The following is a 26,499-nucleotide window of genomic DNA, read 5'->3' on the forward strand; positions in this document are numbered from 1 at the left end:
CAATCCGGCCCGTCACAGACACTCCCCCTAGAGAGCGGCAGTAGATGACGCTCAGGAGTTGGATAGCGGGACAAGAAATCCGCATTCGTCATTTGGCTGCCCGATGAGTGTATGATCTGAAAGGAGAAAGGTTGCAATGAAAGAAACCACCGCAGGACATGAGAATTAGTGTCTTTGTTGCGAGCGAGCCAGATGAGAGGCCATGATCCGTGACAAGGGTAAATGTCCGACCAGTGAGATAATACCGTAGTGACTCCACTGCCCACTTTATGGCTAAACATTCTTTCTCGATTGTGGGATAGTGGACCTCTCTTGGAAGGAGCTTTCGACTAATATACAGTATTTGGTGTATGGACCCATCACCTTGAGTTTGGGATAAAACCACCCCAAGCCCCACATCGGAGGCTTCTGCTTGCAATAAGAAAGGTTTCTGAAAATCTGGACAGCATCACACGGGATTCGTAGTCAAGGCGATTTGCAGTTGTTCAAAACTGTGTCGTTCAGCTGCAGAGAGTGAGGTGAGAGTGTTGGGACAGGACTTCTTGAGCAGATTAGTGAGGGGTTCTGCTTTGGTGGAAAACTGAGGGATAAACCGTCTATAGTACCCTACTAAGCCGAGGAAGGCTCTTACATCTTTCTTTGTTTGTGGTACAGGTATCTGTCTGATGGCACCTATTTTTTCTACCTGTGGACGGACCTGCCCTTCTCCTAAGACATAACCAAGATACTTGATATTGGTGTATCCCAACCTGCATTTTTCTGTGTTTGCTGTTAGATGGGCTTCCCTTAATGCTTGCAAAACCTCACCCAACTGTTCTTTCCAGGTGTTACTATATATGACTATATCGTCCAGATATGCAGCCGCATATTGGTGATGGGGTCGTAAGATCCTATCCATAAGCCGTTGGAACGTGGCAGGGGCCCCTTGGAGCCCGAAAGGAAGGACCGTGAACTGATAGAGACCAGCTGGGGCTGCGAATGCTGTTTTTTCTCTGTCCTCTTTTCTTAACAGGATTTGCCAATACCCTTTTGTAAGGTCTAAGGTGGACATAGACTGGGCTTGGCCTAATCTCTCAAGGAGCTCGTCAATGCGTGGCATTGGATATGCATCAAAGTATGTTAACTCGTTGACTCGTCTATAGTCTACGCAGAAACGGGTACTCCCGTCTGGTTTTGGAACCAATACCACTGGGGAACACCAGGGGCTGTTGGAGGGTTCTATAATACCAGCCTTAAGCATGGATTGGATCTCCTGTTCTATAACTGCTTTTTTTAACTTCTTGGATACGATATGGACGTTGTCGGGAGATAGCATCTCTTTTTGTTCGTATTGGGTGGTCTGCTAACTGCGTTAGTCCAGGTCACTTGGAAAAGACATCACAGTACTTCTCTATCACTTGAGTAAGTTGTCCCTGATAGGGTTCAGTGAGGGTGGAATTCGTCTGGGGAAAAGACCCCTCAGTAGGGTGATTTGAGGGAAAGGACAGATATGGTATTTTGTCTGTGGCCACATTGGTGATATACCGAATGGGTTGTTTGCCCGTCGGTTCCTGCCATTTTTTTAGGAGGTTTATATGGTATATTTGTTCTCTGCCTTGTCCGTGGGGAAGGGCTAATTTATATGTGGGGGGTTTAATTTGCTCAATAACCTCGTATGGCCCTTGCCACCGGGCCAGTAGCTTGTTTTCACAGCTGGGAAGTAGGATTAAGGCCTTGTCCCCTACTTTTAGACTATGAAGCACGCTTTTAGTATCATACCATCGTTTTTGTTTTCTGTGGGATTCCCGTAAGGTGTTGCGGGCTTCTTCCCACACCGTATGGAGATTATCCCTCAACTCCCTGGTATATGTCAAGAGGTCTTTTGCCTCATCTTCGGTTTCTTCCCATTGCTCGGCCAGCATTTTGAGAAGAGTCGGAGGGGGTCGTCTGAACAATAATTCAAAGGGACTTTGCCCTAGAGAGGACTGAACGTATGTGCGAATAGCGTATAGCACTAGAGGCAATTTATTTTCCCAATCTTTAACTCCTTCGGAAATACTTTTCCTGAGTAAGGATTTGATTGTCCTGTTATACCTCTCCACTAAACCGTCTGTTTGTGGGTGGTACACTGATGTTCTGATCTGCTTCACCCCTAGTGTTTTACTTACTTCTGCCATGAGTTTAGACATAAAAGGGGTCCCCTGGTCGGTTAGTATTTCTTTGGAGAAACCCACTCTGGAAAATAAATCAATCATTGCTTGGGCAATTACTTTAGTGTGCATACTAGGAAGGGGAATGGCTTCTGGATAACGGGTGGCATAGTCCACTAATACTAAGACGTATTGACGTCCCCGACTGGATGGAGTAAGGGGTCCAATGATATCCATGCCCACTCTTGAGAAAGGGGTCTCTATGACTGGCAGGGGCTGGAGCGGAGCAGGTCGGTGTGGAGATGGGTTATATAATTGACATTTTGGACAGTCAGAACAGTGTTTACATATGTCCCCGAAAACTCCGGGCCAATAGAACCGCCGGAGTATTGCCTCTTCAGTTTTTTCCCTTCCAAGATGGCCCTCTCCATTATCCCCATGAGCTAGATGTAAGACCTGCTGTCTGTGACTTCTGGGAACTATCAATTGTTTCTGCCGCCCTTCCTCTGTATTCGGTATTCTATATAAGGGGTGGTTTTGTATGAGAAATTTTGGACCTACCACATGCTCCTCCGGGTTCAGGGCTTGTTGCCACGCGTTTTTCAGGGAGGGGTCGTCTCGTTGACTCTGTCGGAAGTCCCCTGGAACGGTACACACCCTACTTGCTCCTTCTGGGGTAGGACCTGGCAGAGTATTGTGGTTTTGCGTATAGTATTGCCGCTGGACCCTTTTTTGTCGTCTACTGAGGGTTACCTTTGGGGTTCAACTTACTCCTTTGCCCGCCCCGAAGGGTACTTCCTCCCATCAAGTCTTAAGGGCGTGCTCCTGACCTGCTTTGGTTAACAAGGTGGAAAAGTCCTTATAGTCAGTTCCGATGATGATATCTTCCTCCAGGCTAGGAAGCACTCCTACTTTTAGGGAGTCTTTCTCTTCTCTCCACTGCAATTGTATTACAGCGACCGGGTAATATCTTTGATCCCCATGTACACATGCGATCAACTCTTGTTCCTGGGGTATTACTTGTCCGTGTCCTACTAATTCCTGTCGTATTACACTCTGGCTACACCCGGAATCGATCAACTCTGTCCTTTCAACTCCATTGAGAACGATAGGGAGAGTGTAAGTAGGTTTGTCTCCACCAGCCCAGAAGACTCTCCCTTTCGCTACTCCGATCTCCATGGGTTCCTCCATATCTTTTCTATGCGGGCAATATCTGGCTATATGACCCCACTCGGAGCAGTGGTAACACTGACGACCAGTGGTTGGATAGTTGGGGTTTGACGGGTTGTTCGATAGAGTACGGTCTTGACCCTGTAATAACATTGGTCTTTGAGTTATTCCTCTCACTACTGTCGGGCGCATGGGGGAAGGGGCTGGATGTCTACTGGAGGTAGCCCTGAAGTCAGGGCCCCTGTGATCTGCACAAGCGAGATCAATAGCGGTTTCATTAGTCAGGCCCGGGTGCTGTCTCACCCAGTTACGGGTGGTACTGGGTAATGCATCCAAATACTGTTCCAAAACTATGACGTCGAACATTTCTTCTCGTGTTTTTTCAGTTGGATGCAACCATCTCCCCGCCGCATGTTGAACCCTATAGTAGAGGGTGCGAGGATTCTCTTGTTGTTGCCACTTGGGTTGGCGGAACCTGGAACGATAGCTTACGCTGTCCAGCCCTACCCGTTCCAATATTGTTTTCTCAATATCCTTATAGGGAAGAGTACCACTGAGGTTGATAGCTTGATAGGTGGCTTGTAGGTGCCCTGTAAGCAGTGGTGCGATATACTGTCCCCATTTCTCTTCCGGCCAACTCGCAGTGCTTGCAACTCTCTCAAAGGTGGTGAAAAAGGAGTCCGGGTCTTCATGTTCCTGGTACCTTTGCAGTACGCTGCTGGGCACATTTGGATGAACCTTCGCATGTGCAATGTGGTGTCCGTGAGCTTTGCCAGGGCTGTTTCATGTACCAGTTGATTGTTCGCCATTATTGTGGCTTGGCTCTTGAGAGCGGTCTGCAGGGCTTCTCGTTCTTCCCTGGCTTCCTTCATTTGCTGTTCCCACATTAGTTGAAGGTGGCGCTGACCCTCTGCCAGCTGAGCAATTACGTCTGCCATTGTGGGTTTCTCCTCCGTTATGTTGTGTTTCAAATCCCACTTCTGACACCACTTGTTGCAGGATTGGCGCAAGTAACTAGCAAGACTCGTCGGATACACAGGCAAGTGTTATTTTATTGGTTGAGTATAGAGTTATATTGTAATGGATGGCTTTCTTTTGTTGTTCTTTCACTCTCTGGGTATTTGCTCCAGGCAGTGGTTCACGGTCTCTTCCTCCTTTCTTTCTGTTCTTTCAGGTCTCTCAGGAAGCACATGTGGGAAGAAGAAGAACAGTCTCGGTAAGTGTTTGTGTTTTCCCCTTTGTTTCTTCCTGTGTCTGACTTTCCCTTTTCAGCTGATGTCTCTTTCTTGTCTTTGGGTTTGTATCACTCTCTCTCTCTGTCTGCACCTCTCCTGTCCTTTCCCTCTCTGTTATGAGGTTGCTTTTCTTTTGTCTTTCTGTTTTCTTTTCTTTTCTCTACATCTGGATGTTTTCTCCTATGTCTTTCTGGCGCACTGTTCTCTGCATTGATTACTTTTCGTCACCCTTTTCTATTTGGTACCACAGCTCTTGTTTCATCTCGCTCACACCCCTTCCTTGTAGTCCCTCTCACCCTCCCCCGTGACTTTTCACTCGTAAAACGTGCCCCGCCAATTCTCGCACTATAATTACCCTCCCGTCCTCCCTGCCCAGGCCACTTCCATGCACCTGACGATGCCACGCTTCTCCAGAAGTGTGGCGGGCTGTCGCACTCTGCTTCCCGGAGTCTGGTCCTTCTGTCCCCGATTGGGACCACCGACGTCCTGGTCTCTTCCCTCCTCCCGTCCCCGATTGGAACGGACTGCTCCGTGGTGTCTCTAGGTCCTCCGCTCGCATCCTCGTTTGCTCCTCCTTCCTTCTCCTTGTTTGCCTTCTCTCCCCGACAACCCGATGCTGGGCTATTTAAACTTCTGATTTCCCACTGGTGCTGACGTAGGGCACCCTGATTGGTGCGATGTTCGAACACTTCCGGATCTGCAGGGGAAACGTCAGCACAAGTAGGTGAAAAGTACGGGCCGACCCAGTCCGGCCCGTCACAAGGAGCTTCAAAAAAATCCATGAAGAGGAAAACAAGCCATGTGGCCGGATGCCACACTGCACTCAAAAGGAAAAGCAGAACAAGATTAGCGATTGCCCTGATCATCACAAAATCGGAGCCCAACACCCGGGTCCAGTGGCTAGACTACGGAGACAGTTGACGACCACAAGGTCATGTTGTCTGACCCTGGAGAAGATGCATGCGGCTGCACCCAAAAGAGGAGACTCAAGCTCGTAGAAGTCTTACTCACATTGTCCAGACACCGTTGAGAGGCCCTGTTGGCCTGTCCCAAAGATGGTGCATGCCACTGCAGCCAGAAGAAGAGACTTGTAACTAGAAGCCTCAACTGTATCAGTAGAAAGAACATGTAGGCTGAAGCACACAGAGTGTTGGAAATAGAGGAGGCAAGGAAGTGTGACTTACTGGTTCACACTAGGAAACCTGACAACCAACCAAGCCTAGGAGGGAAGATCAAGAAAGCCAGAAAGGTACAGTCAAGAAGACTCAAGCTGCTGACAGAGCACATCTAGACACACAAGTAGCAAGCTACCAAGGTGAAACAAGGCCGACCTGGTGACAGCACAGATGGAGAACCAAGAGTAAGCCACAAGCATGGACAAACCGAGTCTCTGCCCCATGCTTCCAGCGTATCCATCCAGACACAGTCACCGACAGCTCAGCAATCCGAAACATCTGAAACATCCATAAAGGAAGAATTGTAACACCTGGCCACCATCACTCTCAGCTGTCAACGACCCAAGAAAGAAGGCCTGCGTCCATTAAGGCAAGTCATCGCTACCTGTCATACAGGTTTACACCTGGCAAGCCAATTATACCAGCCCCTGTGCACTGAATCATCACTACAACCATGGAACATCAAACAACCAGGCTAGAGTCATACACCATTTCTGTACCAACAAACATGAAGCACCAGTGATGCTCTGAAGAACCAGTGACTACCTGCTCACACTGCCTGTATCCTGATCATGGTGGCAAGTGTGTCTTGACTAGGTACCATTTACCCCTGTGGTTGCACGAGCGACTAGGCAGTCGCTCCACCTGGTCTTGCATTGGCACAGACGTGGCACACACGCAGCCCCAACGCAACCTGCAAGCAATCGCATGGCAACCCAACCCAGGGGCCTCCCCAATTGTGAGAGATGGAATTGACAGTGCCCCACCGATGAATTCCAAGAGGTAGCAGGCCATGTAATAGAAATTTCAACATGTCCCAGCACGCCAAGACTATCTTTAAGTAGTTTAAGCAACATTGTTGTTATACGTCACAATGGACTCCGGCAATGTGCCTGACGCACCCTGTTTTTGAAATATTGACACCAACCTCAAATCATTATCAGCTTTAGCAGAGTGGACCAACTCCAGACGAGGAAATGATTCCACCCGGTATGATGCCAGAATGTTTCTGACCTCTCTGAGTAAGCATTGATGTTCTGAACCACTCAGGTTAAATTATGAAGGCGAGCAAAGATGTCCTCGGGCAGCCAGCATCATCAGTCCATGTACTCACTGCTATTCTGATGATTGACTATAGAGACTTATGGACTACGTGGTATCCACTTTGTTTTGTTTTGTTTTCCACAGTTTGGGATTACTGCCTTGAAATTAGGATTTTGGGAGGTATGTAGATTCCTGACAGACACGGTCCGATGCAGCCCCTGGCAAGGAGCCATGCTAACATTCACTCTTCACCCATCCAACATAGGCATCACCAGTCAGGGTACCCTGCTAATAAAATGGGCTGGGCGCATGTGTTCTCGGCCAGTTCAGTAACCACACACGCAGCGACCAGTTCAGTAACCACACATGCAGTGTTTGTGTCTTCATTTATTAAGCATGTGGGCCTAGAGCCCACACCGTTACTGACAACAAAGTCCATCTCTCGGATCCCAACCTCAGCCTCATGGAAGGAGCAATAATGTCTCTCCTAAATTTGGGTCGATATCGCTCTGATCGGGTCAGAAGATAGTCTTTTAGCTAATGTTTTTTTAATCTGGTGGCTTTTTGAATGTTTTTTTGAGAGAGGAGTGGTAGTCTTTGTGTTCATACGTTCTGCCTCCTCCAGTGTGGGATTTAAAGCCTGGCTTTTAGTGTTAAATGTGAAGGCAAATACTTGGCTTCGTAAAGTACGTGGCCGTTGAATGTTCACTGTAGACCAGAGGTCTTCAAACTGTGAGGTGGCCCCACTAGGGGGGCCTCAAGTGATCCCGGGGGGGGGGGGGCACCAGACTCTGACCAAAAGAAGCATTATACAGATAACAGGCCTTTGTTTTAAGCAGAAGCATGTTATTGCATTTTTAAAAAGGAAACAGTACATGACTGCAATGTTTTAATAGAGCTACATATATTTAAACATTGCCATTTTTATAAAATAAATGTGAAAAATTCTGAAGAGGGGCCCAATGATTTTTATTTTTCAACTGGGGGGGCGCAGCATTAAAAAGTTTGGAGACCACTGCTGTAGACTAAAGTCCAGCTTCTTGTGTCAGAACAGCATTATTAAAAGGTAGGTTAGCAAGACCCATTGCACTTTGGATAGCTGTGCCTGGGAACTCTCTGCCCAGTAAAAGGAGTTACCAGTTCTGTGTTTTTGCTTTGCACTCTGGTACTTGCAGTCCTGTTTTGTGAGGGATTACCATTAGGAACAAAAAATGAAGGAGAAGAATAGGGAGCTCTCTGGCTTAGAAGGCAACAGACCTGGAACGGTTTCTACTACCACAGGCAGGGCCGGAGTGGCCTGTAGGGCAACAAAGCAGTGCCAGATTGGCTGGTGTAACAGGTCTGTGCATGGGATGTGTTTTGGGCTGTTTAAGGGCCTGTCTTATGGTCTGATGGCCCGGTTTTTATTGTTGATTTCCCTAATATTAAACCAAACACTGCCTGCAGCAAGCTCAACATAAATCACATCATTAGTAATATAAAACTAACATAAAGTTCTGTCACAGTCCACCCCTGACAACAGGTTTGGCTTGAACACGGCTGCACATGTTCTTGTCCCTCTTCATTGGCCATTTGTATGTCTCAGAAATATGCCACTCTTCGGTGTACACTGTGTTGAGGCGCTGTATATGATGCTGTGCTCCACATGCATGGTGAGCAGAGTTACAGCACCCGAGCATTGCCTCTTGAACAAGTCCTGCATGTATAGTGATACCTGTTTCAGACAAGTCCATACGCAGAATACCAGAAAGATTCGCAGAATAGTGTTACACGGGGTCCAGTGCCGGATTTTAACAACATGATGCATTATGGGAGTTGTAGTCTTGATTCACTTCAGCGGAAATCATACCTCCTAAAAATACTGGGTAAAAGAAAATGTCAGGACTGAAGCATTAGTTCCTGGGTGACGGAGTTATAGGAGAACTCTGCAGTCAGGAGAGTTCTGCTTATTTTATAGGACTGAAGACAGTGAAAGCAAACATGGACAACGTCAATAGGTCTCGCCTATGTGAAAGCTATTTGCATTGCCACTCTATTTTAGTCATGTTGTAGAGCAGCAAAGCTGCTGTGCAGGGTGGCTAAAAGTTATTAAACAAGTGCTATAAGTATTTATTTTAACCCACCTCCTTTTTAAGTCGAGCTTAGGCAGCGCGCATGCGCTGTCTCTCGGACTGTTGTAATTGTTCTGTGGGCTCTAAGCCCACCTACTGGCTTCTTATTGGCTGTGTGCTTTTTATGTCGTTGCTATTGGTTTGTGGCATGCATTTGGTATGCCTTCTTTTTGTTTATCCCTCCCAAAGCGCAGCAACCAAGTACAATATTCTTACACAGGTTTCCTTTTTTCTATGTGTGTGGAACTTTTTTTAAAAAACTTTTTGGAGTGGCACTGTAGCTAATAGTCTGTTTAGTGTTTGTGTCATGTTCGTAATTTTTAAATTTAAACATGCTTAAAGATACCAGTGCGGGTATTGGATTTTGTTGTTGTGATTTGTAAACGTGCTCATTTAAACATGCTTATTTAAACATGCTTAAAGATACCAGTGCGGGTGTTGGATTTTTTTGTTGTGATTTGTAAACATGCTTATTTAAACGTGCTTAAAGATACCAGTGCGGGTGTTGGATTTTTGTTGTGATTTGTAAACTTGCTTACATGTAGCAGTGCACGCGTTGGTTTATTGTTGTTTGTGATTTAGAAAGGTGCTGAAATATGCCTTTCGATCCAGGTTGCATAGTACATTTTGAAATGTTTAATTTAAACAGGCTTACATAGAACACACCGTTCGTTGGTTTTCATTTTGTGTTTTAACACTTTTTAATCGTTAGTCTGTTGTTGTTTGTGTCATGTTCGTAATTTTTAAAACGTGCCTAAAGATACCAGTGCGGGTGTTGGATTTTTGTTGTGATTTGTAAACGTGTTTACATCTAGCAGTGCACGCGTTGGTTTTTTGTTGTTTGTGATTTAGAAAGGTGCTGAAATATGCCTTTCGCTCCAGGTTGCATAGTACATTTAGAAATATTTAATTTATACGGGCTTACATATAACACACCGTTCGTTGGTTTCCATTTTATGTTTTAACACTTTTTATTCGCAATTACCTTGCAGGGATACTAAGCACGCGTCTCTATTGTTAGATTACTATTAATAACACACACGTGCTCTACCATACATAGATGATCTCACAGACATACACACAGTTGCTCTCCAACACATAACTTTTTAACACTCTCTAAAAAAAAACATTTTCAGAGTTGCGATTTTTCAGTCTCATCTATGTCTCTTATTCACATAGCACTCTCTCGTTTTTTATCTCTTTTGCCCTCTCTTCTTTACAACCACCACTATTTCTCTTCCACAAACACTGTCTCTCTTTTAGATTTTATCCACTCTCATTCTTTAACAGATACACACACTGTCTCACACATACAATCTTTCATGCACATACACACATCCTTTTCTCTCTCTCTTGCCGTCTTTCACACACTGCACATACATTTGCACAAACAGACTGTCTCCCTCTCTCACTTTATTTTCCCTCTTTCTTTCACACACACACACATACGCAGTCTTACCTATACAATGCACATACATCGCTTTACAAATACACACGCGCTCTAAGTCACACACACGTACTCTGTGTCACCCACATCATTCACAGATACATTGATAGCGATTTTATTTGTTGATTTCACTATGTCAGCTTAATACTGCAGCGCCTGCTTTCATTTTTATGTTAAAGTTGTACAGTTGTTGTATTTACCTCTCTGACATTTCATGTAGACTTTTTGTTCTGTTAATTTACAAATATCTACAGTGTGAGCGCACTTATTATTATACACTGACACATTTCACAAGCTTGCCAGTACAGGCTTAGTTGTGTCTGCTTAATATTTCCAATGTCCATTTGTATTTTACTTCTGCACAGCTTGAAAAAAGAGCAGTTACCGTTTAGCTGTGGCTCTTTAGAATTGATTACTTATTAACATAAATGTTAAGCCCATAACTGACAATTTTGTTTTTGATCGTTAAAGCCATGCCGCAACTTTGTTGCAAGTGACAAAAGATATGTAGTCACAAATTATAAGTCTCCAGGGGGCAGACAGGGGTCTGTAGGTTGTTTACGTGTTGCGAAAGACATAGCATACCTTCCAAAGGGAGAGAATTAGCATAGCTATAAAGATCGATATCAGGGACCTAAACAGCATATGTGGGTCAGGATGTTTTGTTAACAGTATGCTAATTCGCTTTCCACAGAAGACGACAGGTATCTTTTATGGATACAGCTTTCTTTTTTAAACATTCACACCACTCGCGGCTTCTTGCCCAGTTTCGGTTAGTTAGTTCAAAAAGTTTCCTAAATATAGCACTGATAGCGTGGCATTTTTTTGGTGGTTGCACATTTACAGATTTGACTTTTCAAATTGTGCTTCTAGTTTGCACCGGCAATTGGTGTTTGAAGTAAGGTATGCACAGCTTGAATTAAGATATTTTACAATATACGCTCTTTTACGCATATACAGTCTCACAGACAGACACCATTTGCTTCTCCACATATACTATTTTTCGTTCTTTCTTAGTCACACATTCTTTCTCTTTCTTACGCTCTGGCTACCTTAAACTCTGTCATTCATACAACATTTTCTCTGATTCTCCCACACCTTACTCACACACAGCAATTTCTCTCACATCCACACAATCTTTCATACTTTATCTTCTCTCTCTCTTTTACGCACATACACGCTTTCTTTTACACATACAACCTCTCGCGCACATACACACATCCTGTCTCCGACACAGAAGCGCTCAGTTTTAGACACACATACTCTAATGATACACATTAGCCAACAGATATTCACATGCTTCTTTTTCGGAAGTCTAGAGTAGGTTACTACAACCCCACAGCGTGCGCTTTGCCTTTCTCTCTAGGTTGCATAGTTAATTTAGAAATATTTAATTTTAACGGGCTTACATATAATACACCGTTCGTTGGTTTCCATTTTAGGTTTTAACACTTTTTATTCGTAACTATCTTGCAGCGATATCAAGCACGTGTCTATATTGTTACATTACTATTAATAACACACACACGCTCTACCATACATATATGGTCTCACAGACGAACACACAGTCGCTCTCCAACACATAAGTTGTTTACACTCTCTAAAAAATAAACATTTTCCCGTTAGCGATTTTTCAGTCTCATTTATGTCTCTTATTCACATAGCACTCTCTCTTTTTCTCTCTCTTTTGCCCTCCCACCTTTACAACCACCACTATTTCTCTTCCAAAAACACTGTCTCTCTTTTAGATTTTATCCACTCTCATTCTTTAACAGATACACACACACTGTCTCACACATACAGTCTTTCATGCACATAAACACACATCCTTTTTTCATACACATTTGCTTTCTTTTACACACGCATACTGTGTCTCACCAACATCAGTCACCCAAACATTCAAATACTTCATTCACAAGTTACACTGTCAGCTTAAGATCGCAGTGTGCGCTGCGCTTTTCATCTCATGTTTTTAGTCTGTTTGTTTACTAACATTTACAAGTTTCACAGCGCACTTCAATCTAACACTTGGCGCATTAACTTTTATTTGGGTGATTTAGTATTACTTCTGTTTGTAATACTCAAAAGTACTTACATTTTGCAGCACATGACTTTTTTTATAGGGTTTGCACAGTGTTAATTAAATTTTACTTCGAAGCTTCATTTTAAATAGTTTCCGTGCCATTACATTAGCTTCATAACACACACACGATCTCTCTCATATACACGCTCTCACAGACATACCCCCATTCTGTCTTTTACACATTCATTTTTTGTCTTGCCTCACACAATAAACGCTTTGTTAAAAATAATTTTTCACTTTCTCATTCACAGAGCGCTCTCTCTCTTTTTCTCACTCTCTTTCCCTCTTTCACACACTGCACATACATTTGCACATACAGACTGTCTCCCTCTCTCACTTTATTTTCCCTCTTTCTTTCACACACACACACACACATATGCAGTCTTACCTATACAATGCAGATACATACATCTCTGTTTTTTTTTTTGTCCATGTCTCATTCATCTCTCTTATCAACATAGTACTCTCTCTTTTTCTCTCTATTTTGCCCTCCTTTTTTTTCAAACAGCACTATTTTTCTCACAAACACATACAAAAAAACATACTACTCCACACTTTTGGCACACTTTCCGTTAGTAATTTTCTAAAGTAATTTTCTAAATGTTCCTAAATATAGTAATGTGTGCATTGCCGTTTTATCGTGTTTTCACATTTTTAGATTTAACTTGCAAAAAAATGGAAAACTTTAGCATTGTGCTGTTTCTGTTTTATTTCAACTATGCACAGCTTTAGTTAAGAATTTTCACAACATGTTTAAATACAGCATTTTGTGCATTGCCTTTTCACTTCTTTTTGCCCTACTTTACATCGTAATTATCTTGCTGCAATCTCAAGCGAAGTTTTGTGCTGTTACATTGGTCCTTTTAACACGCATACACTCTCTCACACATATACGCTTCCTCAGACAGACACTTTTTTCTTTTTGAACCATCCGCTATTTTGCTTTCACTTACTTATACACTCTGTGTCTTTTTTGCTCTATCTATCTTTAAGTCTCTCATTCATATGGCATTTTCTTTTCTCTTTCTTGCATACTTTACTCACACACAGCACGATCTCTGTCACACACACACTATATTTTTAAGTTTATCTTCTCTCTCGCTTTTATATACATACACCCTTTCTTAGACATACAACCTCTCACACACGTACAGACATCCTGTCTTTATACAGAAGCGCTCTCTTTTACACACACATACTCGTATCACACGCATTACTTATAGAGATATTTACATACTTTTCATTGGAATTTTTAACTATGTCACTGTTGCATTGCAATGTGCGCTTTACCTTTATTTCCTGTTTGCATAGTTATTGTTAAAAGCAATTTATAAAACATGCTTATATATAACACTGCGTACGATGCTTTTTATACTATGTTTACACACTTTCCATTATTAATTAACTTGCAGCAATATTATGCACTATTTCATGTTGTTACATTACTATTAATCGCACACAAAAACCTTTTTCACACATATATGCTCTCACAAACAAACACACATCTTAAGTCACACACAAAAACCTTTTGTCACTCTCTTTCTTCCATACACACTTATCAACACAACTTTATATTTCAAAATTATACATTCAACTTTATATCATACGTCTCTATATTACAAAACTCACTAAAGACGGCTTAACTTGTTATGTTGATTTACTGTCAAAATAAACATTGTCTATCATACACATTTTCACCCTTTTCTCTCTTTATTTCTCTTTTTCAAACACTCACACACCACACTATCTGTTTCTCTCGCTCTTTATTCACACACAGCACTCATTCTCACACACATACACTGTCCCTCTTTCTCACTTTAGCCTGCCTCTTTCTTTCTTTCACACACACACAAACACACATACTTTGGCTCACACACACACACGCTTTCTCACACATACACACTTACGCATATACATATATTACCTTTAAAGTTAATAACAGCTTCATTTTGTTTTTAGCCAAAAAAATACATTTTCCACAATTATTTCATTCTTATTCATTACTTTATCATAGCTTTTCATAACTTTCATTATCCTTCATAATATGTAAACATTGTATATAGCTAAAACAAACCAGTCTTCTTTTTTACAGTCCTACAAATCTAACTATTATGCCTACTACAGTGGTTGTTACTAAAAAACTTAGGTAAGTCACTTATATGTCTTTTTTAAACTAATTAGTTACTACTACTTGACAAAATTATATAAAATCATTAATTTAGTTTAGCCATTGACATTATTCTGTATGTTTCAATGCATTGCATTTTATATCCTATTTGCAGAGCTTTAGTAACTAATTTCATTAACATGACTATTTCTATGAGTGTGTGTGTTGCCTTTTATTTGTGTTGGCAGAGCTTTAGCTAATAATTTCATAAACATGCCTAAATATCACTGAGGGGAAGTTGTGTGTGTTCAGCAATGTTTTATGTTTTAATTTTACCTCTAACATTTAATGAATTCCTAAAGCTGCAAAACTACAAACAAGCTAAATCTACTTCCCTTAAATAGAATAAAAACAGCCAATTCCAAACAATTTTACAATACTCCTATACAATACAATCCACTCCAGTCTAATCCAGCACAATGTACTCCATTACAAACCATTACATCCTGACCCTATTTTACACCCTCCAATCCAATACATAACATTCCGTATAATCCACAACACCACAACATTTAACACACTCATTCTAATACACTACAATACTTCCAATTCTATAACAATACACACAGTATCAATATAAAACATTATGGGGGTTATTACAACTTTGGAGGAGGTGTTAATCCGTCCCAAAAGTGACGGATATACCACCAGCCGTATTACGAGTCCATTATATCCTATGGAACTCGTAATACGGCTGGTGGTATATCCGTCACATTTGGGACGGATTAACACCTCCTCCAAAGTTGTAATAACCCCCTATATTACATACAATACAATCTAGAATAATCCATCCCAATACATCATAAACTAATGTACTCCATTCTAAACAAATACATCTCACAACAATCTACCATATACCAATACATAACATTGCACTCTTCCATTCCAATCTAATCCAAAACAGGGTAGTATAAGCTAACCCTCTCTAATGAAACCCACCCCAGCCCACACCAATACAACCCACTCCACTTCAATTATCTCACTCCCAGTCGAATCATTTAAAACCCACCTAACATACATAACCTACTGTAATCCAACACATTACATTCAAATGTAATCTACCCTGCACAAAACAATTCTAATGCTACCCAGCTCAACTTACTCTAATACAATACACTACAATCCATTTCACAAACTCCTATCTACTACACATTAATGCATCCTACTCTAATAAAATGTTCTGCATTTTAAATTAAGTTTATGTGTACCACTTCAATACAATACAGCACTAATTGCACTTTAAACTATTCCATTCCACTCCTAATTTCTCATGTCAATACAATTCACCCAATCACAATCCAGCCTACTCTAATCAACCCAACACCAAATCAAACTACAATCTACAATAATCCACAATCTACAACCACATTCAAATACATTATTCATTAATCCAAATCTAAAACACTCTTATTTACCTCACTACACTCTACTCCACACTCTAACATAGTCTAAACCACTGTATCCTACTTTAGTGCACCACATTACAATACAATACTATTCAACTCATCCCACTTAAATCTTCCCCATTTTAATACTATCTACTACAATCCCCCACACTACAAATCACAGCACTCCAAACAAATTCGTAGTTCTATTCCAGTTCACCCCATACAACTAAAATACAAACCACACTCCAACTACAATACAAAACAATATCTTTAAATCTATTTATTTTTCCAAAAATATATATTTATAATTCTTTTTATGTTTTACAGGAAAAAAGTCTACAAAGTAAGTAACAAATTCATTACAATTTGAACAGCTACAACAGTTTACAGGATACTAACAGAAGAGTAACTAAAAGTAAACAATTTAACAAAAACACATAGCATACTAGCACAATAATAAATTACAATACATAGAACTGCTCCTTTTCAACCATGCTACAACCACTACAATATAATACAGTATATGTAAAATACATTACAAACCCGGTAACTTTTTTAAATTGACACATACACACAAAACAATAACATTTATATATTTAAAAAATCACAAATATTTACAAATAGTTAATATGAATACAATTCTAAAAGCTAGTTATCATCAAGGCCATAAAACATTTAGTATCAGTTCAAGGGAAAAACAATGCCTACCAAATAGTACATTTGCAATATTACATAACTACTATAAACCTGCACAAAACTGGGATCAAAATGATTTACACTATATTATGGATCTAGGAGATAATTTATACACTCAAATGCATTCTATTAATCATGAAATGCATATGCATCCAGATGATTTACCAAATTATATACAACATAATAATACAATATATTCACTTAAACTAGGAATACCTTATTATGGTGACATACTGCATTGTATTGATCCGTTGTATCCTGATTTAAAAACTGCAATGAATATAACAATACATTTGCATTCTGGAATAATACTGTGCATGAACGCATACACAATATAAATTTTTACAAGTGCACATACTTATTTTATTTTTGATTCACATAGCTGAGATAGCAAAGGAATGCCTAATGCAAATGGAACATGTATTACTATTGACATAATGAGCTTTGAAGGTCTAATTCAATATATTTATGAACTTGCAAACAGTATTAAAGTTCCAAATGAGAATCATGTTGCTTTTGAACTAACTCCCATAAATATAAATACAATAAAAAAAAACACTTCAAGATGCACACAGAAGATACAAAAAAAGCCAAGAAAATATTACAAAAAAAAATTATTTGCACATCAGACACATACATATAACACAGAAAATGCTTTGTATACTAATATTGGCTTTAATAAGTTTACAGACTTAAATATAGCAACAACACCAATCTCTATATCACAAACAAATCTACAAACAATTCCATTTAATATTTTAAATGAAAACACATTAGCACAGTAATTTAAAAGGAAACAAAATATTTAACCATTAGATAAATTAAATCCTTCTAAAAAATACATATAGACAAAAACAACATATGGAACTTAACAAATAGTGAGTTAAACATTGGAAAAATCATGGAAACAACAAAAAATATAATTAGCAATTTCCATAAGGAAATATTTTATGGTCCAGAATACATTTGTACTATTTGTAATCAATTATGGCATAAACAATCATTAAAAAAAGAAACAACATTATCCCACATTCATACAATGTAATAAAACACCAAATCAAACAAACAATATATGCAGCACTTGTTATAAACAGATTAACAGCAATAAAATACCACCCTGTTCATTTGTAAATGGGATGAAGTTTCCAAATATTCCAATTCAATTACATTTACATAATTTAGAAGAAAGATTAGTTTCACCAATAATTCCCTTCCTCCAAGTAAGAACTTTGCCTCGTGGCTTTCAGAAATTATTATCAGGTGCTGTAGTTAATGTACCTGCAGATGTTGTGACCACAATTACAATATTACCAAGGCAAATTTATGATGACATGACAATTCCTATAAAATTAAAAAGAAAATTAGCTTATAAATCTTATACACATTTTGAAAATGTAAGACCAAATAGAGTAAACCAAGCAGCATTATGGTTAGCAATATATAGTAACATGTTCAAAGAATATGGAATCACTGTTAATCCAAATTGGAAGTATATACCACAAGAAATAAATGATTATAGTGAAACATCAGAAACAAATGATTCTTCAGATACTTCTGATAATATAGCAGGTGGAAATCCAGATACTATGTTAACAAACAAAACTATTATGACTGATTGCATTAATGTATTAAGTTTAGCACCTGCAGAACATAATACACCTAGAGGTTTATATGAAGACAAAGATTCTGAATTTTTAGCTTTTCCAACAATTTTTGTGGAGAACGAAGACCCAATAATAAAAATAGACTTGTACCTGTACATTACAGTACAATATGTCAATGGGAATTAAGAAGCTGTGATAGGAGATTGGCAATATCAATTACTAATATTTTCTTCAAACTAAAAAAATGATATATTAAACAAATTCAAGGTAAAATTAACATATCACTAAAAAAACATTTTAACAATGGAAAATGTATTACTGCAAGAGACATAAAATATAATTTAGAAAATATCTTACAATACAATGAAGGATATAAAATACTAAAAACTATTCGCAGTTCTCCACCATATTGGGAACATTGCAAAAAAGATCTTTTTGCTATGATACGACAACTAGGAATACCAAAATGTTTCTCACTTTGTCTGCAGCAGAAACAAAATGGAACCATTTAATAAATATACTGCTAAGAGTTCAAAAATTAAATGAATACACAGAAGAAGAGTTTGAAAATATGCCTTGGGAAACAAAGTGTACATTAATACAACAAGATCCAATTAAATGTGCAAGACATTTTGACTTTCAAGTTCGGAAGTTATTCAATTGCATTTTATTGCATGAAAGTAACCCTATTGGTAAAATAAAGGACTACTTTTACAGGGTAGAATTTCAATAACGAGGTTCACCACATATCCATGCTTTATTATGGATAGAAAATGCTCCACAGTATGGTGAAACAAACCTAAAAGAAGTAATTCAATTTATTGATAAATATATCACATGTGGTAAATCACAAGCTCCACAACTTCAACATTTAATACCACTACAAAAACATGCACACACAAAAAATTGCCGACAGAAAAACAAAAAAACATGCAAATATCAATATCCTAAATATCCAGTGCCAGAAACTATGATCCTTGAACCTTCATCACTTGACCAAGCAAATAAAAATTTGCAACAAAGCATTAAAAACATTCACGAAATTATGAATACACCAGATTTTCATACTTTAAGTTTTGAATTATTTTTAAAACAAATACATTTAGATATAGAGCAATACATTATATCTATAAGATCAATGTTAGAAAAAAGTAAAAATTATTTAAACGAACACCAGCAGAATGCTATATAAATAATTATAATTCCATTCTTTTACAATCTTGGAAAGCAAACATGGACTTACAGTTTGTATTAGATGCTTATGCTTGTGCTGTCTACATAATTTCATACATTAGTAAATCACAAAGAGGAATGAGCAAAATAATAGCACAAGCAGCCAAAGAAGTATATTATAATACCAGTATAAAAGAACAATTGAAGCACATAGGCAACACATTTTTAAATTGCACAGCAATAAGTGCTCAAGAAGCTGCTTACCTTATTCTTCAAATTTCTTTGCGTAAAAGTTCTCGGTCATTTATATTTATTAATACTAACACTCCTGAAAAAAGAACATATTTAATGCGAGACATAGATACTATAAATTCTTTACCAGATACATCAACTAACGTTCAATATGACAATATTATTGCAAAATATAGCAAGCGACCCAAAGCATTAGAAAATTGTACATTAGCAGACTATGCTTCATTGTATAGTCATAAAAGCACAAGTAAGCAAACAAAAACACAAAATGACAATGAACATTTACTTACAGAAACACATTTTTACAGCTCAGATGAAGAGGAAATTGAAATAAACAACTTAAATCACATAAAAGACTATATATCTATGGAAATAACCAATACATTAATAACACGCAAATCTAAAAAGATTATACGGTACTGCAGATTTAACAAGAACAATGACTCTGAAAATTATTATAGAGAGCTATTAATGCTATACTATCCATGGAGAGAAGAGAAAAAAATAATTTTGAATAACAAAACATACTTTGAAAGATATCTTCAAGTTAAAGATATTGTAAATAAACATCATGACAAGTATAACAAATACAATGAACTAATAACTCAAGCAAATTTTAACATAAACAATGAAACAGCATTTACACCTCTATTATCGCCAACAGCTAATACCACTAACAACATAATACCATTTGATGCAATATCTACTGATGAACAATATCATGAACATCAGAATGTATATAACTTAGCATTAGATTTAGGTGTTAGATACACTACTGACGAATATACACTATCTAATTCTGTTTTATCAAATAATGAATACTATAATCTCATGCATAATTTAACAGATGAACAACTGAACTTTGTTTATCATCATCTACATTGGATCAAAAATAAAGAAACACAATGCTATACATTCGTACTGGTGGAGCCGGAGTTGGTAAAAGCTATCTTATTACAGCACTTTATCAAACATTAGTACGTTATTACAATATTAAAGAAGGTGAAAATCCAGAGAACATTCACATATTGCTAACAGCACCAACTGGAAAAGCAGCACATAATATAAATGGAAAAACACTACCTAGCACATTTAAAATACCTGTGTCACAAACTTATACATATAAGCCCTTAACTCATGAAAAGAGGACTATTCTTCAAACTCAATTAATACATCTCAAAGTACTAATTATTGATGAAATTTCAATGGTTGGGACAAATATGTTCAATTTTATACATAATAGATTACAAGAAATTAAAGCATCAAATCAGCCATTTGGGGGTATCTCTATTATAGCTATTGGAGACTTTTATCAATTAAAACCAGTTTTTGATACATATATTTTTCAAAAATGCCAAACATTCATATGGACCACTAAGTACTTATTTATGGGTAACACATTTTAAACTATTTGAAGTTACAAAAATAATGAGACAACTAAATGACTTGCCATTTGCAGAATTGCTAAACAGATTAAGAGAAGGAAATCATACAGAAACAGATATTTTACACATTAAACAATGCGAAAAAATGCCAGATAAAAGTATTATCCAAAAAATACCATATATCATGTCAACAAAGAAGTAAATAACATTAATATTAAAGTTTTGCAAGACCATATACAAAGATATCCAGTATTCACAATAATAGCAAATGATACAATTAGTTCTGATTTAAATGAAGCAGTAAAACAAACAATATTAAAAAAAGTACCAACAGATCCAACAAAAACTATGGGACTTGCACACACCTTACACATTGCTTTAAAATTACGTTATGATTTAACTTGTAATGTTGCTATTAATGATGGGTTAACTAATTGAGCAACTGGCATTGTAGAATTTGTAGAAACTATCAACAGTAAACCATATGTTGTTTGGATAGCATTTGATAATAACAAATTTGGCAAAATAACAAGGGCAGAAAACAAATACTCAAATATCATCTAAATGGACACCAATATATCCAATAACAAGGCAATTTCAATACACTAAAAAATTTATAATTATAATACGCAAACAATTTCCATTGCAACAAGCATCAGCACGAACAATACATAGAACACAAGGTGAAACTATTGAGCCACTTTATATACACTTTAACAATAGCAAAATACATCACTTGCATTATGTAGCTTTAAGCAGGGCAAAATCAATCTCAAATATATATATTCAAAACTTTGATGAAAAAATAATAATTGTACATTACAGGGTAAAAGAAGAAATGCATCGATTATGAACAGAAATGCCATTAAATATTTCTATACCACAATTAGCCACATATAGAAACAACTTAAATATTATAGTACAAAATATATGTTCACTTCAAATGCATTTCAAATCAATAATATCCGATACAAATATCATGAATGCTGATATTATTATTCTAACAGAAATAAACACTACTAGAAATGCACCAAACGAAGCATATTTAATACCACAATGTCATCATATGATCTTTGATAAATACCACAATCAACAAACAAAACATGGCATTGCAATATACTACAAAAAAACCACTTCATACTACCAATATATGAAGTACAGCAAGGAATTGACATTATATATTTCACACTACATATAAATGAAAAACTGTACTTAATTATCATATTGTACACACCACCACAGGTACCAATACAGACACTGCTACAATCAATAACAAACATTATTAACTTCTATCCAAATATAAGATATATCATAATGGGCGATTTTAATGTAGATTTAATATAAAAAAAACAACAGAGTTTCTTACTACTAGATTTTATGCACACAAAATTTGAATGCAATCAAATTATTAATACTTACACTACTAATTACCAAACAGTATTGGATCACATATACACTAATGAACATATAAACTATGGAACTTTAGAATCATATTATTCTGACCACAAAGCTCTATGGATAGCACTTTAATAAATAATGCTCAAATTATTTAACTTTTTCTCTCTCATTTCAGATGATTTCAATTCAAGACATTGATGGAAAAACAACTGATGATAACAAACCTTACCAAAAAGGTTTAAAAGCAATTATTGTCAAATGTACAGGAAAAACATACTATAAAACAGCAAAACAAGAAAATAAAGTTCTTTATCATATGGCTTTAGCAGACACAAATGGGTACATCAAAGCTACTTGCTATAATGAAGATTATCTACCATTAACAAAAGAAAATAATAGCATTTTAATACTTAATTTTATGGTAAGAAACAATTCAATTTTAATTAAAAACAAACAAGAATAACTAGAATACCTCCATTTAAAATTCCAGAAGACGTTGTATTAGAAGCTACATTTTTATTACAACCGCCAGCTCCACCAGCATCACCAATAAAAGCAATAAGAGAACAAAACTTAAAACAATGATGACAGTTTGTGGAAAAATCACAGAGGTAAAACTAGTACAACAACCTACCTTCAACTTCATTTATTGATATTAAAAGAAAGATCAACACATTTTCTAATTGTCAGCTTTTTTGTTTCTCACATTAATTTTATTTACATTCTCAGTATTTGTATATATTTGCATCTCTTAAAAAAATATTTTGTTCATAAATAACTTCTTGTTTTTAATACATTTTGCATTCTTTACTGTAATGTAAGTTGAAATATCTAGAAGTAACACTCTTTATGTCTATCTTTCTTTCATTTGTAGTGGTATTTTTAATTACTTTGATTAGTAGACTTAAGTTTTACCTAAATTTACTATTCAAACTTACTAGCTACCACATCTTAAGCAATATGACCACGGCACACAGAAATGTACAATCCAATTTCGTATTGAGGAAAATTATCCCCGGTAGTATGATTCAGGATGTGGAGAACAAAGTATGAAGGCCCCAAGTTGGTATTGCACAATGTCTTTAATCGTAGGCACAGTTTGCCACAGGATTATGTCGTCTTCGAGATACAGCCACATCTTGATGAATCCACAATTCCAAATTATCTAGCACAAATGTCTTACAATCCATTCTTTACACTCTCCTTATTTTTATTGAAAAAGTATTTCTAACAATATACAAAACATGTTAAACACAATATTACATTTAATCCTTTCTCATTTTCTTTTTCCTTCTAACTAAACAACACTAATTAAATTCATAACAATTATAAATTTAACATCCATTATATACTTAAAAAACAAATCATTGTTGTCAAAAACACTTTCACTTACTATACCTAAACTTTCTACATTTACTAGTTTTAACATCACTTTACATTCCATTTTCAAAATCATTTCATATTAATAAATAAAACATTCACATTTAAAAACAATCATTCCTTAATAACCTTTTTATGTTTATCATTTTTAACAAACATCACATATTTTAAAAAAATTATATCCTTTTTTGTCCCTTTTTTATATACTTTTTTAAAGCCATTTATTTACCATTATTCACTAATTCAATATTCTCAACATTCATCCATAACTCCCTTATTTCTTAATCCCTCTCCTGTATTCATTCACATCGATTTTAATCACCTTCTAACTTTCAACCAATAAGCTAAAATACATTAACACTTTAAAACCCTACAATATACAGTTATTGCTCCAAATGGTTTTAGTTTATTAAAATAAGCTAACACTGTTTCTATTTTTTGTTTACAGGAGGAACCTAAAAAAACATTTTCATTGGAGGACAAGATACAGAACTAAAATCAATTACAATTAAAGACTCAACCGACTACATCAAAATAACTTTCTGGAGGGAGGCAACAAAATTCCCAATACAAGTTGGAGAATACATTAAAATTACACATGAATTTAATGAAGAAAAAATCTTAAATACAACAAGGCACAGCAAACTTCAAGTAGGTACAAAAACCACATAACTATACAAAATTAAACATAATAACCATGCCAAAATGTAAAAACTAATGTTGTTAATACCCTTCTATTAATTAAAAATACTTGCACCAAAAAGTAAAACAAGTAAACCTACAGTACTAAAACATCTATAACAGATGTTTCTACATTAGAAAACAAACACATCTAGGGGGCCTTACATAAAGCAAGCAGGCAACAATTTGCTAGCCAAAAGCATAATTATGGTGAAAAAAAAGATTGATTTACACTGCCAAAAACATCAGTAAAACACTCTATAATACCCATTAAATGAAATGTTTTATTTAAGATCTACATCTAATCAGAAAATATGTGTCAGAAGGAAATGAATTTTAATACATCTTTAAAACACTATTTCCACTTCTAAAAAACACACTATCAAAATGTTTACATAGTTACATACTTACTGAAGAACATAAGCATAATACCAAAATAACTTTAGCTAAAAATAAACACTTAGAAATATACATTCACAACTTAAAAAAAAAAGGCAATTTATGATATTATATATGTATGTAATACTAATATTTTCATTTATTTTATTCACAGACTGCAGAAGCACCAACAGAAAAAATAACAATTCACATATATGGAATTGAAAAAACAACTCAAGAAATAACAACACTAACAACACAAGTTCAAGGGAATGAAAACTTACAATCGATGGATATTAAAAATGAAACATTAATAGATTGGTTTATTATCAGTCCAGAAGTAGAAAACTTGGCAGATGAACTAGTAACACATTTACCAGTAACATGTGAAATAATTTACAACAATGGAGTCATCAAAGACATTCTTCAAGAAATATTCTCAATATAAACAAAAAATAAACATGCTTTATATTTCTACCATTGTTTTTACTGCTAGTCAAATAAAAAAAGTGCATCAATATTAAAAACAATTATATGTATATACAAAACTTGAATTAAAATGTCAATTAAAAAAAAAATATTTTCAAAGATTTCACTTAATTGTTGCTATAATATTAGATGATCACAATACTATTTGTAATATAATACAATAACATAAACAACACCAATAGCTCTAATGCTCACGAATGCGAGACCTATTGCATTGCAAATGCTTGTTAAAATAACTTTTAGCCGTGCTGCTCTACAACACGGCTAAAAGACATTGGCAAAGCCAATAGCTCTCAAATAGGTGAGAGCTACTGGCTTTGAAAATGCTTGTTTGTAAGGCTGTGATTTTCCAAAATGTTCAGGCCATTGTGATGGCAAGGGGCGGGTCAGCGGGGGCAGGGACGATGTACAATGAAGTGGAATCTGAGAATGGTGAGGTAAAGGGGTCCCTCTTAATTACCCTGCAGTGAGGGTGATCAGGCACCCCGTATTTGCCGGGACAGTCCCGGTTTTTCACCAGCGGTCCCGGCAGCTGTGGAAATTTAATACGTGTCACAGTTTTCTGAGAGGGTCGATTTAAAATGTTTTTATGTGTTCTAAAGCAGGAGTCGTTAGCAGCTCTTAGAAAGCAATTTAATTGACATGGGTTATACTGGGTTTAACTGTTATATTTAAGGTAGTCCATTAGCGCCTCATTGTCTGTGTATCTAGGTTGATGAGCTCTACCATTTTAAGTAATTCTGTGCCCCTCGGTTATTGTAAAATTGTAGACCTTCTTCTATTTTTGGGAAATTTCCTGGGTTTGGTTTCCAAAATCTGGTCAGTGGGCCCACCCATGTTTCCATGTGCCACTATATGGCTGCCAGGTCCCGCTGTACCGCTGATGGCACCCGGTAAGACAAATTGTTTTGGGCGCCTCCCCACCATGATGGCCTCCTCAGCTTCCTTTACTACAACCTGGTAAAAGTTCCCCTCATGTCCCCCCTCTCACATGTATTTCATTTGTTTTAAAGCGCTGGTAAAGGATGGCTCTACTAATCTACTCAGCTATCCGCATAAAATACAGATTTGTTCTTTGCAGCAGGCATATTAACACTCCTCACTTCATCACAGC

The 26,499-nt window shown here is 37.1% G+C and overlaps 1 long non-coding RNA gene across 3 annotated transcripts; it reads left to right on the forward strand.

Annotated features, from left to right (window-relative positions):
- Position 1: 1 nt before the first annotated feature.
- Positions 2 to 25,474, forward strand: LOC138266407 (uncharacterized). 3 transcript variants are annotated; one of them, XR_011199506.1, is made up of 6 exons: positions 2 to 218; positions 4,474 to 4,515; positions 14,487 to 14,540; positions 22,633 to 22,878; positions 24,286 to 24,488; positions 25,072 to 25,474. It is a non-coding gene; the product is annotated as an uncharacterized lncRNA (long non-coding RNA). The 3 variants fall into 3 exon arrangements; XR_011199507.1 differs by lacking the exon at positions 22,633 to 22,878 and adding an exon at positions 16,277 to 16,292 and having other exon boundaries at positions 8 to 218; XR_011199505.1 differs by lacking the exon at positions 22,633 to 22,878 and having other exon boundaries at positions 10 to 218.
- The last annotated feature ends 1,025 nt before the right edge of the window (positions 25,475 to 26,499 follow it).

The sequence above is a fragment of the Pleurodeles waltl genome, chromosome 11, assembly GCF_031143425.1.
Source record: "Pleurodeles waltl isolate 20211129_DDA chromosome 11, aPleWal1.hap1.20221129, whole genome shotgun sequence".
Classification (NCBI taxonomy): domain Eukaryota; kingdom Metazoa; phylum Chordata; class Amphibia; order Caudata; family Salamandridae; genus Pleurodeles; species Pleurodeles waltl.